At 45.9% G+C, this 18,470-nt stretch overlaps 1 protein-coding gene and 1 non-coding gene across 2 annotated transcripts in view; one reads left to right on the top strand and one right to left on the bottom strand.

Annotated features, from left to right (window-relative positions):
• Positions 1–18,470, top strand: part of tmem108 (transmembrane protein 108) — a 38,917-nt gene that overhangs the window by 2,856 nt on the left and 17,591 nt on the right. The gene's annotated exons all lie outside the window — the stretch shown is intronic.
• trnar-ccg lies at positions 4,467–4,539 on the bottom strand. The gene has a single exon. It is a non-coding gene; the product is annotated as a tRNA-Arg (tRNA).

Here is an 18,470-nt window from a genome sequence, read left to right as displayed (position 1 = left end):
TGTGCTCAGGATGGACTTCGCACCTTCCTCCAGCCTGACCAAACAGCGAGTGGCCCAAACAGGATTTCACCTCAGCAAAAGCCGGCTTGTGTCTGGTTTTTTCTTCTTCCTGCGTTTTTCTAAATGCCACGAAGCCTTAACAAAGGCGCTCAGCTGCTTTCGAAATTACTTTCATTTAAGCTGGGAGAGGGGCTCACACACAGGAACCATGGGGGGAGGTGCCACGCTGAAAAGCAAGCGAAAGCCGCTTTATTCAACCACGAAGAAAAATAAAAAAAATGTCCCCCCCCCCCCCCCTTTAGCCACTTATGATCCTATCAGCTAAAGAGAGTTCCCACCGGACCAGAAGGAGCCTGGGCCGGTTCTGCACAACTGCTTGGCTTCAAAAAACATAACAGAAAAACCTCTTTCTCTCAAGGTCTTGACATTTGAAAGCCATTCTACTGTCCAGTGGTGTCAGAGGAGGCTTGTTTGCCCTCTGGGGGTTTCACAGGGGATAATACCATGTGGGGCCTCAGGTAAACAATAGACGGGGGTTTGTGGGGGAGGCAGGAAGCTCACCTGCCCCGAGTGAAGGAGCAGAGGTCACAGGAAAGACAGATAGAGGAAGACGAGGGGGAGGGAACTGGTAATGAATAACCAACCATTATGGTGATTAAAGGGGGCGATGGGCAGGGTGAGATAAGAGAGTGGCGACCGTCCGAGCATGAGGTGTTTACAGGGGGAATTCCTCACATTCCTCAGCTGCAGCCATGCCACTTCAATCTGCACCTCCGCCCACTGATGGTCACCCTCTGTGCCAAGAGGGACCCGAGGGCCCGACGGGTCCCTTGCAGCAGAAAGCCTCAGCAAATGAGTTATGTACGGTGATTTCTGAATTGTTGCTTTAGAGATTTTTAGGTGCATTTGATCGAGCTAATACACCGAGCTGAGCGATATTTGCTGTAGATCCCCGGAGACATGATAAAATCCATGAAGCTGCTCATTTTCAGCTTTTGAAAAATGTCCAGACTTTTGATCGACTGCAAAATTATGGAGCTTTGACTTTGAGTTTCACTTCATTGATGTCGGTGTCCATTGAAAATGTCAAAAGGGGAACTAGGTAAAGTGATCACTTGTTTCTTGGCATCTTCATCTAGCTAAATATTAGCATGTTAGCCGTAACCCTAACCGTATAAAGATGGACGACGTATCTCCACTCCCTCCCACTATCAAGAAATGAAGCCAAAGGGTCCCAGATTCAAACGCTGCCATCTTGTGCCGATGACGTAATTTGGAGCCAATATCTGAGCAGAAAGCGATTAATAGACATAAAACATAAGAACTACCTAAAATAACAGAAACCGTCTTTGAGAAGAATTTCTTCCATCCATGTCCTGTCTGCTAACATGGAGGAGGAGGAGGAGGAGGAGGAGGGGGCTGCCAACCATCATAAGGCGATCTCGACCTAATTGGCTTCATTTATGAGAAGCTGTCGTGTCCTCCATCTTTATTCAGACTATGATACGAACACGCTAACCTCAGATGGTGAACATGGAAACCAGGATGTCCTCCTAAGAGTAAAGTACCATACTTATACCGAAGATTTGTTCAGATGAAAACAGTCTGTACTTCAGCTTTAAACTCAACAAAGAGCTGCTTTGTGGTGGAACATGTAACTGCAGGATGATCCCTCTGCACGTCACCATAATTCCCGATGGAGCGCTCAGTGTCGTAAGGTTCACATTCCTTCACACAGGAGTCTGTAAGCCTATGACTTAAGACAGAGAATATATGTGACTCTCTATCTTACAGTAATATTTTCTAATCAGGAGATGAATCCACTTAAATATGTGGATATATTTCAAGTTTCTTTTTCTCTAAATGCTCTGAAGTGATTCTCTGGTGCCTTTTGTAAGAGGAAGTCATGAGACTGGGCTTAACTCTTGTCTTTTATTTCCTCAGTCTATGAAACTACTTTTTTTTCTGCAGACAAAACCTTTAAGCTTGACAGTTACAGTCGCTCTACACTTATTATTTTCCTTCTCTATATCTGAGAAGGGATTTCTTTATACCTACACCAAGGAGGTAAAACTGTCTTCGTCCATGTCCATTTGTTGGTTAACAAGATAACACAAGAAGCACTGGACGGATTAAAACAAAACTTGGGGGAAGGATTCAGTTCATGTCCGGGTAAGAACCCATTAAATAGTTTTTATCACTTTCTTCAACATATGTGGAGGTCTAGTTTACGTTGTTAACACCTGAGAGTCCCTCTAATACTCTTTCATGCATGATTATTTTTCAAAGCTCCTGGGGAAGGGTTCAACCTCACGGGAGTCGTGTCGTATCCACGTGTGAAAAGTGAACCGGCCGCCTCGGGACACAGAGGGTTTGTGTTGTCGGATCAATCAGCACGTATTTTTAATGCAGTGCAGATGACTGAGGCTAATAGGATTATGAGAAGGTCTGGTGGGAGGAGAAGTCGTCCCCCGGGAGCCGCACGTTACCAAAAGCCAGCATGGGCCGGCCCCTGGGGGTCATGTGACGGAGGGGGACAATAGTAGCAGGTGTCAGTCCGGTGATTACGGCGTCTGAGGCTCACCTATGAGCGAGGATTACTCCGAGCCTCTAACGGATGACAGGTCGTGGCCTCGGCTAACGAGGAAGCAAAATCACCGCCATCTTCACCCAGAGAAGCGCCAGGCCGTCAAATCAAACCAGCAGAGAGAGCGCTTTGAGTGTCTGGTTTCCACGGCAACTTCCTTTGAACCTCACCACAACTGTAAAAAGCGCAAAGATACTTTCATTTATAAATTGTGCTCTGTTTACATCACACGTCCGTTATTTTTATGTTGGCGCTTTTCAGCCCAATCCGTTTGAAATCACACCTCGTCTCGTGGCCGGGCTCGTGTGACAGAGGCTGCAGATTAAGTCGGCACCATATGCTGTGGAATGAAGAGTCCCTTCCCCGGGGTAGAGCTTATTATTGGACTCCTATGTCACTGTCAGCAACTAATTGTTATGGAGGATTGAGGTGACGGGGAGAACAGCTCTCCTATCTTGTCTTTAATGCCTGGTCATCTTTACTCTGCTCCCTGAGTCGAAGCCTTTTCCTTTCCTAAGTATGCAAACACACACCCACAGTATTTGTAAAAGCCCAAGCCAGCATTTGAATTTGTGACTTCCACTTCCCCTTGTTTGAGCTGTTTGAGTCCCAGTCGAGCCTCAAAAAGGAAATCTGGAGCTCTCGAGTGTGTAAAAGCATTATTTCTTTCTCCGTCTCCTGCCCGTGCCGCATATGGCTCATTTCATGGCTGCTGGAGACTCAGATTGATGGGTTGAAGAGCAGCGGGGCCGAAGCTCCTCATGTACAGCGCCTGCAAAGACGAGAGCCAAGTCCTCAGCAAGGTCACATGAGGTGAGCAGTAATATATAGGAGGTGGAAGAAGGAGGAGGACTCGTCAGACTGCGACAGAGTTGTGCTCCGTGCCAAAACGCTCCTCGTAACAAAAGCACATGAAGGGGGGATTCTCCAAGGAAGCATTAGACGACATGTGAGGAACTACAGCAGCTTTCTGATGTCGTCCTCTCCCAACCTGTCCTGATGACATTTCATCGTTATCATCGCATTAACCCCCGCTGAGAGAAGTCGGCGAATACAAAACAATCTGTGCTTGCCACCCCAAATTAGAGAGTGGTGTCACATGGTTTTGCTTTCATTCTCCTCCTCGCTCTCTCTCCAGCCGGAGAACCGTGGCCCCAGGGGGCCTGAAAGCTGAAGTGATCTCTAGTAATCAGAGACAGTGTTTATACTGAATAAGATGGAGCTGGGTGTCGGCCCCGCAAATTAATTTCCATACGCAGAGCGGCATCTTAAAAAAACCTGCAGAGGAAGACAGTGGTGTTTTGTCCTGTGTTTGTTTGTTTGTGTTGGCGGTTCTGGTGGTGACGGCAGCTGCTGTACATCACCATGGCGACCGTGGCATTCTTGCATAGGGAGGCCGTTGGTGACGCTGGAGAGAGGAGAGCAACATGGCAACAACAAAATCTGAGCAGACGATAATTGGACAGATGGACATGGAAGTATTTCCTCTTTTTAGCATCTTCCACATTTATACCTCCACTTGATTCTGGACCCAGACCCACATCCAGATTTTCTGTGAGTTGTGAATGACAGGCGGCACGAGCCAAATGAACCTGCTGCTGAAGTGACACTCCTCCGGCTCTGTTCCTCGGGGAGAAGAGATGAGTTGACGTTTTGGGTTTGTCAGAAGCTGCAAATTATTTGTACACACTGGTCGCTGTGCAGGCTGTTTGTGCTGTAATGACTCTGCAGCAGACGAGATGTAGAGCTGCAGTGACTTTAGTACACTGTTAATTAGATTGTGTGTTTGTGGTGCAACTGGTATTATCCCATCCTCTCAATTATACACAGTGGCAGAACTATATTATAAATTTGTTGTTGTTATCGCAGTAAGATATCACGACCCAGATGGGACTCGAACCCACAATCCCCAGCTCCGGAGGCTGATGCCTTATCCTTTAGGCCACTGGGTCCATATATGTGCTACAGGCACTTTACTGTGGAAGTCCGAACTCTAGGGTGACTGTGGCTCAGGGGGTAGAGTGGATCGTCCACTAACCAGAGTTTCAATGGTTCAATCTCCCAGTCTCAGTCCGACCTCATTCTGACCGTTTTTTATTTACAATCTCATTCTTTCGGGCCACAACACAATAATGTAATTAAATACAAATTACTGCAGACTTGGACGGATCACAAAACTTAAGCCTTTGTTTTTTTCTAGAACCATAAAAATGGGAAACAATGGATGCGTTGTAGACAGAAAACATCTCCAATTAAATCTGCTGTTAAAGATTGGTCGTCGTGCAGCACAAAGTGATTTGTGATCTACAACGTGTGAAACCACTGGAACGCTCCTTTAAAGTGTGACGCACACTCACACACTTTGTCGTCTGCGGCACACAAGTAATCTCCTGCAGAAATTTGTCACCACAGCAGCTCTTAAAATAATGTCAGCGAGGTTCAGTCGGCTCCTCTGCTTCCCCCCCCCCCACCCCCCGGGCACTCCCTCCATTCTTCACTCGTTCACTAATAATAGACCTCTGCTGCCCGTCCTGCTGTGTTGTCCCGTGCCCGCAGACACCACCAGACAGAGGAGAGGACTGATGGAGGGAGAGACACCTGCAAATTCTGTCCCAGTCCGCTCTGTGTCCCCGCGGGGCCGAACATTTGACATTTAACTGCGATGGCCGTAAACAGGCCACTGGAATGCCATTGACATTCATTTTGTCTGGCACAGGTTTTTTCTTTCACTGGGTGGGTTTTGTCTTTCTGCAGCTCGGCTCCACGGCGGTTTAAACCCACTGGATACTTCAGTATCTGTGAGGAAACCTCTTTTGTGTTTTGCTGAAATGAAACGAATCTACAACTATTTGCTTATCGTCATTTATCCTGACAAAATCACCAAACACCTGCTGGTTCCTGCTTCTCACTCGTGAATAATTCTCTGTGTTTCTGTTCATTGTGAAGTAAATGTAGGTTGTAGACTGCTGGTTGCACTTTGGGCTCATATTTCCATGACCAGCTTATACGTGCTTGTTTTGATTAGTAGATGAATGGAATCACGTGTTATTGTCCCTGTTTCTAATCCTAATTAAACCCAATTGGATTTTGGATTTTGGAAATAGCAAATGAGGGAATGTCTTTTTGTAACTAGACTGGCACCCAGTAGATTGTATACCTGCGTAAAGGCCTCTTGATTCCCGGCGGCAGCTCATATCACCAGAAACTCTCCTGACATCTTCATCTGTGTCTTCTACATGTAAAGCTCCTCTTTTTTTATTCTGAGATATTTGTTTTCTTTTAGTTTTTTTTACATTTTTGCTTCTGTCTCGTGTTAGAAACGTGATCAACACACCCACCCGCTCGCAGCACATCCTGCTGAGGACTCCCTGCTGAGTTCTGTTTTGTGTAATCTGACTTACGAAACCAACAACCAACATATAAACGAACAGGGGGGGGGGGGAAACAAAGCCTCCTCGGCGAAGGTAAAAAACGGCGGTCGTCCCTGCAGGAGAGTTGTAGAATGAATACCCAGGAGTATTGAAGCTGCTATGGAGGCACATGGTGGAAAAACCTCCTTACTCAGACACTTTCCTGATGAAATGCACTCATCATATTCCTCATGTTGTTCATTATTCTACCTGTTGCAAGTCAGAACAAGCGGGCGTGTGTCAGGTGTATATCATCACTTAATCATAGACTACAAACTAATCACCCACAAGCCCCGTGCTCTTCTCACGAGCTCCATCTCCAGCCTCCAACCACGGCGCTCGACCACCACCGCTTCATCCATAATATTAAACACCGCTGACTCTGTGTGTGTGTGTGTGTGTGTGTGTGTGTGTGTGTGTGTGTGTGTGTGTGTGTGTGTGTGTGTGTGTGTGTGTGTGTGTGTGTGTGTGTGTGTGTGTGTGTGTGTGTGGTGTCACGGATCTCATCCACTTCATGCTGAGTGTGGCTGGTTCCTCTGCTGTTTACCTATTCATTAATTCAGCTCTTGAGTGATGGCGCAGGCGAAACCAAAGCTCTCCATCCTCTGGTAATTAAACGTCTCGTGGTGAGACATTTTTCTCCTGGAAAGCATTTTTAAAAACTGCTGCACATGTGACACACACACACACACACACACACACACACACACACACACACACACACACTGTGAGATGCTGCTGGGGGGGGTGTCCCAGGCTACTGTTGATAATTAGCGTGCTGAGTGGTTGCACTGATTGCTTCATTATTTCTCCGATAGGCATCCGTGAGAGATATTTGATGGATGTTGCATATTTGACAGTAATCCATGCTAAAGCTCGTTATATATGCATCATGCATTTCACACGTTGAGGCTCCACAATATAAAACGCTCTTTCTCTTTACACCTATAGACACTCACGTTATCCGCCAAATGTGGAATCCTGCTGAAAGAGCTCTGACACCCTGATCCTGATCCTCTTGCGTCACATTCGCTCCTTGCAGCCAAATCTCGATGCAATTAACCACCATCATCGTGCAGTTCTTCACCGTGAACACATAAATCCTGTCGTGGCTCGTGCGCTCCCATTAAGGAGTGTTGTGTTTGTGAAAGATGTTTTCTGTTTAAACGCACATCAGCGCGGCTCAGATCCTCCTCAGTTTCGGCGTAATTGGTTTGTTTTTCTCGCGGCGGTTCGGCCTGATGCTGCGAGCAGGACGGCAATTATCGGGGCTGTGGCTCAGTCTCGCAGGCGAGGATTATTTTTGTACGCTACAAGATTTCTCAATGTGCGTTTCAACAGTGTTTTAATCAGTGTCTTTGAAACTGAGTGTTTCTGAGGTGGCAGATGTTTCTGAAGTGAACGTTGTGAGTCTCAGTTTGTTGAAACTGTGATTTTCGAGATGTAGATCAGAAAACCAATCGACGACAACATGATTATTTGTCGTGTTTATGTCATTTTCAGCCAAACTAGTGGAGCCGCTTGTTCTTCGCCTTGTTTTAAACATTTACTGGTCGATCTTCTGAATGTGCAGCTTTCTCCTTCTCTGTTTATATCAACTAGAAAATAATTCTATTACTAAATATCCAACCAAAATGGCAGCGCATTCCTCCACCAAGGCCCCACAGTCTCCTTAAATTAGATTAAGTTGCACCAAACTGCACAGAGGAATCAGTAAACACTCAAGTTACTGAAGTTTTTCACATAACCTCTGAATCTTTTAGCAAATAACTGTAAGCTGCAACTAGAGACATTTCTTTTTTACCACAGAGCTCGTGCAGTTCAGATTTAAAGAGAGAGATGTGTCTGATCGTGAACTTAAATTCAGACTGAATAAAACAATTTCAAGAGTGTGATGGATTTTTATTTCTCTGATCTATTTCTTCACAAACAGCTCATCTACTTGATTCTTTGTTCCTCCTCCAGTCTTATAGACATGTATGCAAGATTGTTCAAATTCCGCCATTTGCCAGTTCTTATCCGTTGCTTTTCCGATAACAATATCTGCACCACACGGTTCTGTCTGCTCCGTCACAACTGCCCCTCCAACACCTCCACCATAGAAACCGGACTCCCACTGGACCGGCCTCGGCGGGATCTCACTTTAAAATGTCAACCCTGTCAAGTCCCCTCGCTGTCACATCTCGTGTCATCTTCAGGTAAACATCAGTCCCGGAGCCGCAGGGGGCGCCGGCTCAAGTCATCACAGCAATGTCTGCCAACGCTACGTTTTCCATGAAGTTTCACACAACCACCTCCAAACCAGATATTACCCCTGTGATCATCGCTCCGTCCTGCGGAGACTGAAACAGAGAGATCACCCCTGTCCAGATGAAAGACTTCAGGCTCCATCACTCTGAAGCTGAACCACGGAAAATATGTGTGCATGTAATATAGTCTTGGTGTGGTTGCCGTATTTGTCTGTTTGGAGAATTGAGTCACTGAGCTACTCATCCGTGGGTGAACTCTCCAGTTTCCAGGCCCGTTTGTGTTTCTTTTTGTGGAGTGTGTCCTCTTCATCTGTCAGTCGGCCTCACATGGACAAAGCCTAATTGACACAATGTGTGTGCGTCTGCATACAGAGTCCTGCAGACTCTCAGCACCAGCCGCTCTTGGAGTTAATCCGCCTCACTAATAGTGTGGGTTCAAGCCGAGGGGGGGAGGAGGAGGAGGAGGAGGAGGAGGAGGCGAGAGGAGAACAATACGACATCTCTCCTTTGGTCTCTCTCTCTCTCTCTCTCTCTCTGGCTCTCCGGACACGTGGTCAGCGCCTGGCGGGAACTCTCTGGACCTTGGACGTTCTGTCCGGATGCCGCTCCTCTCGGCTCCCAGCTGGCCCTCAGCAGTTTCTGCGGCACCGCTCGAGGAAACGAGGTACAATACGCTCCCTCCCTCCAAAACACATCCTCCCCCACTGGCTTTTCGTTCCTGCCATTGTCACCCGGCGAGAGGCTGCGTCAAGGGGTACGATTCGGGATGTGCGTGTGGAGTAAGGAACTTCCTGGAGGTTTTTTGGTCTTTGCTCCACTGAGGTTGTGTGATTTACTCAATGTTTGCAGCCAAACTGAGTCAGGAAGTGTAGAGACACTCTGGAAACAGTTTATATTTCCTCCTCGAGTACACGCTCATTCTTGAGTTCAGATTTGCTGTGTCTACATCACGGACATTCCTGTATGTGCCAAAGGTCCTTGTTTCCTGTCCCGCTGCACACGTAGCTCCTGTGCGGTTCGTAGATATGCTCGGTCAGATCATCACATCACAGGAAAGAGTGAATTCCACCGTCTATTGTCACATTTTTCTTCACTGACACATTGAATTTTCTATTGCACCATTGTTCTGGAACAAAGGGATTTCCTTAGTTAGTTATTTCCTACTATGCTTACCTCAGCTTCCTAAGTGCCGGACATTTATGTTGCATTTGTAACAGACACTCAACATTTTGCTGTTGCTTTAAAACCATCAAACCGTCAGTCACTGACTTCCCAAACCTCTAAGAATACTTCCTTCTACATCTTGGGACCATTACTACCTTCGTCAGGGAGATGTTTTCATCTGCGTTTCCTTTGTTAGGTTGCAGCATTACGCAAAAACTACGTGACAGATTATCAAGAAACCTGGTGGAAGGATGTAGTATTGGTCCGGGAAGAACCCATCAAATTTTGGTGCGGATCCAGGATAGTTTTTCAACATTCTCAATGAATAATTCATGGATCTTGTTGAAAAAAAACAGGCATGTTTATAGGACTGATATTTATTTTCCAAATAAAAATAATCAGATCTAGTGAATTTAAATTCCAAATGGATTTAAAGGGGCCTTGACAGGTATTTGTGCTCCGAGAGACATTCTAGTTTGTCCATTTGTCTGTTTGCAGGATCACATAAATAATTACTGAACCGTTTCTAGAAACTTGGTGTACGGGTGAGATATTGGCCAAAGAATAACTCATTCACCTTTGGGGCGGATTTGATAAAACATTATATACATATATATCGTTGCAATGATGGCAGTGCTACGTGCTCCTCTAGTGTTAGAAACTGATTTTGAGTCAGGTTTCTCAACCAGACGTGTTTTTCCCCCCGACTGTGTAAATCATCTCATGACCCCTGTGATTTATCTGACGACCCCCATGTGGGACCCTGACCCCCAAGGTTGGGAACCACTGATCTGTTGCATTAGTCTCTGAAACGTCATCACTGATACTAATACTCACCTGAGTCCCATCAGACTTCAAAACCACTCGGACAGAACTCCTCCCCGTGTTTGTTTTCGTCCTCACCCCCCCCCCCCCCAGCGTGTTGAAATAAGCTCACTGTCCCGCCCTGTTTCCTCTGTTCTGTTGATTTAAGGGATTAAGTTTGTTTATGGCGTTGTGTCCTCTGTGTTGGTGGCAGCCACAGGGGCCTGGTGCTGTATTAAATAAATACATTTTTAATCTCTCACCCTCGAGGCAAATAAAACGGTGACTCACTTAGATCACACGAGTCGTTTGGACATGCAAATAACGGTCATTTCATCAGCAGTTCAGTTCACCTCCATCGATCTCTGAGTCCAGGAGGTTGAAGACCACCTCCCTCCTCAGAAACAGCCGCATGTAGGTGACCTCTGATGGGAAACACTTGCATCTACTCTCCTCTCTGCTGCCAAAGTTTTGACTCGGTGTATCGAAGCTTGTGTTTTGTGATCACTGGCGTCCTTTTAACAATTCACCTGCTCGGTGGAAGAGGCCTGGTGGTGAGTGTGACGCCCGCTGGGAGGCAGGAGGATGGATGGTGGCTGACAGCACCCTCGGCGTTGCACTGCTACTGCTGTGTCATGCTATTTCTCAGTGGTGCTGGCTTGTCTGTTTGTCTTAATTTAAAGTCTCAGGAGTGTCGGCTTTTATTGAATATGTGTGGCTAAAAATATCTCCTGCCCCACCAATCAGAATCAAGAACAGATGGAACAGATGTGATTGGATGAAGGATATAAAAGTAAATCAGAGAAACAAAGCATTTTCATGAATCAAAATCAGGATTTTATGTTGCACCAGACAAATAGACTTTGTTAATTTATGAATTCTTCCTCCAGAGATCTATCTGCATATCCCTCCTTCCTTTTCTGGATGAAAAGATGTAGAAAACAACAACTATCTTTTCTTTGCAAAGCATTTGTTTGCTTCTTTGTTGAATTTGATGTCAAGGTTCATTATGTGCAAATACTATTTTAGAATTTTGAACATAGAAATAACTTTAAAAGCTGTAAAAGGTCAGATCTCTGATGTTTCTCTAGGAAACTGAATATTTCCCCTGTTGTTGTTTGAATAAATTAAAGTTCGTCTTTCAACCTTTGGAATAAAATAAAGAAATGAGATTTGCAGCTGGAAGCTTCATCTTGAGAAGCCGCTTTGCTTCTTGATATCTGCCTGTGGCCGCTCTCCCCCTGTGTCGGCTCACCCTGGAGAACAGATCGTCCACCGGCAGGTTGGCCGTCACCTTCACTGGCAGACCGGGGGACAGGTGTTCGACCGGCTGCAGACAGATGTCAGATGGACGATACCCACGTCACCTGAGTTACAGGAAACGTGATGATAGTGTTGACCTCAGACACATTAGGCTGAACTGCTAGTTATTGATTTAAGGAAAATGTATGGGTTTGTAATATATAATAGATTAATTATGATTTTGGATTTGGTGCAAAATCTCAATCTGTCAAATTGTTAAAGAACTACCTGGAGGGAATTTCTTTAAATTTGTTAAAAAGGTTCAGTTTGACTCAAGGATGAACTTTATTGATTTTGTAGGGCGAAGTTCAGAGGTCAAGGCAGCTGGGTTTATTTTGCCTTGTGAACACGATATCTCAAGAACACGTTGAGGGAACATCTTCAACTTTTAGTACAAATGTTCCCTTAGACTCACAGATGAACAGATTATATTTGTGTGGATGAAGGTCAAACGTCAAGGTCATGGTGACCTCACAAAGCATGTTTTTGGCCTCTTGAACACGAGTCTGCCTTTAGGACATTTCTTCAAATTCTGTCCAGCTGGAAAAAAAACTTTTAAAATGTGTTATTCCAGCCCTTATTTGCTGTAGGCGCTGTATTAGTATGAATCTCTCCCTGCTTCAATCTGTCTCTACCTAAAACACACAATGCTTTAAACAGGCTTTTAAAATTTCCTGCTGAGCTGAATGTGGGAGGGAGGTGGAGCAGGAGGACAGGTGTGCTCCTCAGATAAATCCTCTGTCCAAGTGATGCTGGAGCAGCTTTCCAGAGGCATTCAGGGATCAGTGGTGCACAGGATATATTTTCTTATATTAACTCTCCTCCTCTGCTCGTGTTTTTGACAAATTTTCCATGAAAAGGCCTGTAATTCTTTTGGGATAATAGGAGCTCGTCTTTTCTTCCCTTTGTGAGCTGACATTTGCAGGATGACTAACCGTTAAGTATCTTTGGGCGTTACAGCAAATATTAAAAATCTTGAGCAGAAGAGTGTACTCACCGTGTTTAAAGTGTTTTCACAGTGTGGGCGAATGAAAGGCTTAGTTTTTTTTTTAGCCAGCTGCTGCTTTTAAGGACAATAAGACATCAAAACAACGAGCTGAAAGGCACCAAAGGGTCTGAGATGAACTGCAGAGCTGGAGGAGTTTATCAATTATGGATCAAAGCAGATTTCAATACTGTTCCATTGATGAATGACATCCTTGGCCGAGGTAAAAACACTATCAGCTTTGCATTTACTCAAAGTGTCACCGTGTGAGATAAACCCATATTTAATTAATCATAATAAAACTTAAAATTAAGATAAAAGATCCCACTTCCCAGCCGCCGTACTCTGGCAACTTTAAACCACCCTCTTTGGTTCAAGGGAGTCAGAGCAGACAGAGCGAGGCTGAAGAGTAAAGATGAGAGGACGGAACGAGGAAGATACTTATTCGGATTAAAGCGTGGCATGACTTTAAAGAAGTGGGGAGCAAAGAGAGATGGGAGATGAAGGAGCAGAAAGGCCCTGCAGCTCTGGGATCCTCTGCAACATCAAGCTCCGTGTGTTAGAGTCGCTGCTGGAGATCCCTTTACTTTGCTCCCTCTGACATCTCCCAGCTTCAGGGAGTCAGACGGCCATGGACTTATGCAAAGTTTGTCCCGGAGCGCTTGAAAGCCAGCACCAAACAGACAACTCAAACTGTTTGTCGCTAAAATCAGGAGCTGTGGATAAAAAGCAAAGTTAGTTTTAGTCTAAATCAAATCTGAAAATGATCTTTACAAGCACGAAAAAATAACCCTTCAGAAGTGAGAGAAGTCTCCAGAGACGTCTCCCTCCAGCGCTGATGGAGTCTTTGATGGATGAGGTTAAGCACTTCATCAAAGGTCTTCTGGCCCGATTTTCCTGGTGTGAATTTCAATCTTTGACAGACATTACGCGGAGGATTATGTGCCTGTTATCTGTTGTTGCCGTGGCCTCGCTGAGCGGCACCGGTCCCGATAATCAATGTAGCCGAGGCGGAGAGGCAGACTTTACATTTCAATCCGTCTGTCGGCCCTGACAGTTTCCAACCGCGCCGCGAGATGTAACGCTCTGGAGATCTGCCAGAGACAGAAGCCGGAGACGAGGCTTTGATCAGATGTTTCTCCCTGGGTGTGTTCTTACATCTGAAAGAGAGAAGGGGCAAAGGAAGGTTTGCTTTTTTTTTTTTTTTTTGCAGGGTAAAATATTCAGGCTGCCGATCAGAAACCTTGTCAAAGACTTTTTTTCTCCCCCCACATCATTCGTGCAGACGTTTGACTCTGTCTGTCTCCAGCATCGGTCCGGTTTGTTGAACAAAGCGATTGGCGGCGCTTTGTCGACACAGCGACTCATCGTGCAGAATCACAAAATGAAAGAGGTGTAGATTAATTAAATAATTCCTCAAAACAGCCTGAACGCAGGGCACAAAAAGTTTGATATAGTGATATTTAGATACTTTTTGAATGTACTGCACTGAAGTAGGATCTGTATGTGAGACATCAGAGGCTCAGTTGCTCCTGTACCCACGTTTCCAGACATTTTCCAGAGTTCATGTCTGAGACGAGCTTTATCTGAATTACATCAGTCAAATGATCTCTTGTGTCGTCAAACGTCAACAAACAAGGAGCAGTGTAAAGATTGAAAACTCTTCTCAATCTGTGTGGAGCTGAGATCCGTTAACATTTGTCTGCAGAGTCGAGATTGTGTTGAGACCGATGCATCAACTCCCTGGAGGACTGAAGTGTCTGAACACACAGAGTAAGTGTGTCACCCTACACCCCTCTCACCTATTTTATTTACATTTTTGCGGCATTGTTATTTTTTTTGATTTTTCTTCGCGGTTGTGACGAGCGTCGTGGGACTTGTGGTTTCACGTTACTCTTCATCACTGGCAGCAGCACTTCATCAGTCAGTCAGTCAGTCAGTCACTCAGTCAGTCACTCAGTCAGGGGTCACGTCAGGACGGGAGGATGAAAGAGGGAGCGAGACAGAGCGGAGGATATTTACAGCTCAGACAGTGGTGATGGCTGAGCTGCATCCCAATGTCTGCTGCTTTACTGCCTGGCTCAATAACTCTCAGGAGGGACGGAAGAAGCTGCTGCAGAGATATTTGCAGGTATCACAGGTCTTCAGGTGTGAGAGAGAAGCCAGATATCAACCACTGGGAAGAAATCATCACACTGGAGGCAATGCAAGACGTTATCTAGGGTTTTATCTGTCTGTCTTTTTTTAAACCTTCGCCAAGGAGGTTATGTTTTCGTCTGCATTTGTTTGTTCGTTAGCAGGATTACGCAAAAGCTACTCGACTGATTTCGATTGGATTTTATGGAGCCGTGGAGTGTGACCCAAGGAAGAAGCCATTAAATCATGGAGCGGATTCACTTTCTTTAATGAGATATGGTGTTTTTTTAACATTTTCAGTGATTTCTCAGAGAATAATTCATGGATCTTGGGGGAGTGGTATGCAAGATCTGGATGCGGTAATTTAAAATGTGGTTAAGGAGACGGTTGGGTCTTAACGAAGGTGAGCGCACTCTGAGGGTGACAGTCGACCTCTGGCGCTAAATAATACGCTCTCGCTCGCTGATTCTACTCTGACGATTCTTCCCTGTCTGCCAACATCATAATGTGAGGTCGTAAAAACGTGTGAGAGTTAAAAAAAAAGAAAACACTCTGGGCGTGGAGCCACAGGGGACAGCACTAATAAAGTTTTTTCCTGTGTGTTGTTTTCCTGTCAGGCCCGACTTCACCACTAATCAAATCCATCCACTGACAGCCCCTGCTCCCTCAATCTCTCTAAGTGCTGGATATTCAGTTTGTGGTGTCGTCTTCCCAGTGATATAACAGGTCTGTCACACGTCCCTCCCCGGGGCTCTGTTACTGGTCTCACTCTCTGTTTCTGGACCCGACCTCAGGTGTGGGTTACACAGCGCCGCCGAAGCCCCCGTCGTTGATTCGATCCCCTGCTGAATCCGTCAGACTGCCTTGGCCTTGCCTCTGGTTTTAATGACTGCCCATTGTGATGCAGTGAAGCTGCCCGAGCCCGACACCGTCTGTCACAGTGTAAAAAGCATCGAGAATATCAACTGGGCCTCAGACGTGAGGTATTCCAGACCTTCCTCCATGAAGACTTGGAAAAACTTGACTCACTGAAGCTTTGACTTCAAATTTGAGACCCTGACACAATCAATAATCAATTATGTTTTCACCCCTGTCTGATTGTTGGCTGGTTGGTTTATGCGAGATCTGCTGAATGGATTTAAACAAACTTGGTTGAAGGACAGTTCATGGGCCAAGAAACAACTCATTCAATTTTAGACTAAACTGTCAAAGACTTGAACTGACTTGAGAGCAAAAACCTCAGTTTCTGACTTGGTAAGTTGTTGACTTACCCAATACTTTACCCAAACCAGGCAGATGAACACACACCAGCTGCTTCTTCTCATATTAACATGATTTAATTGGCTAGCGACAGTGTTTATTTTAACACGACTTGATTGGCTGGTAAAGTTGCTGCATGAAAACTTAACGGTTGAAGCCTCCAACGCATACGTGTGAGACACCTATGAAGCAACTTTACTCAGACTCGCTTCACAGGACTCGAGACTCGACTCGGTCTCACTCCAGAAAATGTTTCAAACGTGCACAGGAAGCTCGTTCTGTAAAACCTTATGCTTGTAAATGGATTCTGTGGCAGCCGCACAAATCAGCAGGATTTCTAACTGGCCACCATTTATCTCTCGGCCTGAGTCTCACATGTTTTCACACACCCACCGATTGCTCACGATTCCTCTGATAAATGGCTTTAGTCATTGGTCGTGGCTGCGTGCGTGTGTGCGTGTGTGTGTGTGTTGAGTGATGAAGAGGCCACTGATGCTGTTCCACTCCTCCTCAGTCGCCCCTGAGCACAGGTGCTCTGCTCGTCCTGAGTGGGAGTTCTCCACTGAACGAGTCAGAGATTCATTCATCCTGTGAGAGCTGCAGCGGCTCTCGACATTGTCCATGTGCTGCGAGGATGGAGGTGAAATGTTGTGTTTTGAAGGAAGCTACAGAAATATCAGAAAACTGTGACTAACACTGACTCAGGAAAGTAGGTTCCTGCTCCTGTGCTGCGCTTTGCCTTCTACATTAATGGGTATTGACGAGTGAATCATCTGTAATGTTACACTGTCCTGTTGACTCAGTCCTGACACATTCAATATGTTCACATGGACTGTCTGTAAAAGATACTGGCATCGCAGACATATGAGCAGTCTTGTTGAGGTTAAGTTTTACAGCTGCAGATTTGTTTTTAGATTCTCTATGTGCGTGTAGGTATCGACTCAATCTCGGAGCCAATCGGCTAAAGCTTGATGCCGAATTAACTTCTGGGAGCCAAGATTTTGGGGCTTCCGGTGTCGACAGGAGATATCTGGGCCAAGACTCCATTTTCCATTCACCGTCCAGTTTATAGCTTGACGAGACCACAAGGGTCGAACATCTCTCCACATAAAACACAAACAGTAATACTTTTTGTAGGTGTTTAAGCTCCAGACGACTTTTGGGCTAAAATCTATATCTGCAGATGAATGCGGATAAATTAAAAAGCGTTCCTGCTTCTGTGTGTGAGATATTGTGGTGAGCCGCCCGGACAGGGAGGTTGATGTCTGACTTCCTCTGTTATGGTCAGAGTGAACTGCATGCTGGGAGCCTAATGTTCTTTTAATGACTGGTGCGTGGCTGTGCTGTGGGCCGGGCCTGGAGGGCGGCGATGGTACTGACTGATAACCTGCGTGTTCCTGCTCCAACCATCATGACTCAGCATCAGCAGTGGATCCTGGCAGGTTTACCATGCGGGGCCACAGCTCACAGCAACAAAGTGACTCAGCAACATCAGCCGTCTTCATTGATGAAGAAGTCCACCAGTAACTCTACTCCTGCTTTGTAGCTCTTGCTGCTTACGTTTAATTCCAGCTTGTATTTGCACTGAACCAATACTGGTCATCAACACACTGGTTGTGTGTGTCCTGGCAGAACAATGAACTTATCCAGGCTCCAGAGTTTGTTTGAGTGACTTCATCCCACTGATGATAAATGGTTTCATAACACAATTGTTCGCAGTCTTCATCAGCTTTTCCACTGCACAACAGTCTTCTGTGATTGGTGCCAAGCAGCTGGTTGCTTTGCAAGGTCATCTAGATGGCACTACACCAGAGGTGAAGCCTCAGCACAATCTCATCGACACAAGCACAGGAAACACATGTTCAGAGCGAGACGGCAGCCGCAGTGCTATCAGGCACTGGGCTGATTTCATCTACATCAAAGCAGGAATGGACGCCCTCTGTGTGGGCACGTCCTCCGGGTCGCTGTGGAAAAAGTTGGTGTTGCACAACTTGAAATGGAACCGAACTCTCTGAGAGTCCCGGCTTTGATGAAATCACTGACGTAACCAGCTTTTTTAATGGCGCAGCTCCACCATAGATCTACTGTGATCACAAGTCTGCTGGTAAATGCTGGAGGATGAAAAAGAACATTTTTAATGAATGATTTTCAAAAGAATCGGAGAGATAGTGTGGCAGCAGTCTTCTTGGTCTTTATACATCTGTCTGTCCATTTCCTCCGAAGCCGCAGCTTTCACACTTCACCTCTCCTTTCTCTGGAACTTCCTCCTCATGCAGACTCGAGCTGACAGGAATCGCTCTCTGGCTCCTGAAGAGAGAGATAAGCCAGAGAGCGAGAGTGTGGCATCAAAACTGGAGAGGAGAAAAGCCTCAGTCAGAGCGGTTCTGATTGGAGGTCCAGTTGACCGTGGACAGTTGACCGTGAGAACACAACACTGTGGCTCACGCCGTCATCGCCGACTCCCACACTTCCCTTCCCTCCTCCTCCTCTTCTCTCCGTTATGGAAAAGCTCTCGGGCTGCGGCCGCTGCTGGCAAACAGCCAGCCTGCCGCCACGCCACCTATAGATATCCA

The sequence above is a fragment of the Hippoglossus hippoglossus genome, chromosome 20, assembly GCF_009819705.1.
Source record: "Hippoglossus hippoglossus isolate fHipHip1 chromosome 20, fHipHip1.pri, whole genome shotgun sequence".
Classification (NCBI taxonomy): domain Eukaryota; kingdom Metazoa; phylum Chordata; class Actinopteri; order Pleuronectiformes; family Pleuronectidae; genus Hippoglossus; species Hippoglossus hippoglossus.
The sequence above is the reverse complement of the archived record's forward strand: the minus strand, read 5'-3'. Positions and strand labels throughout refer to the sequence as shown.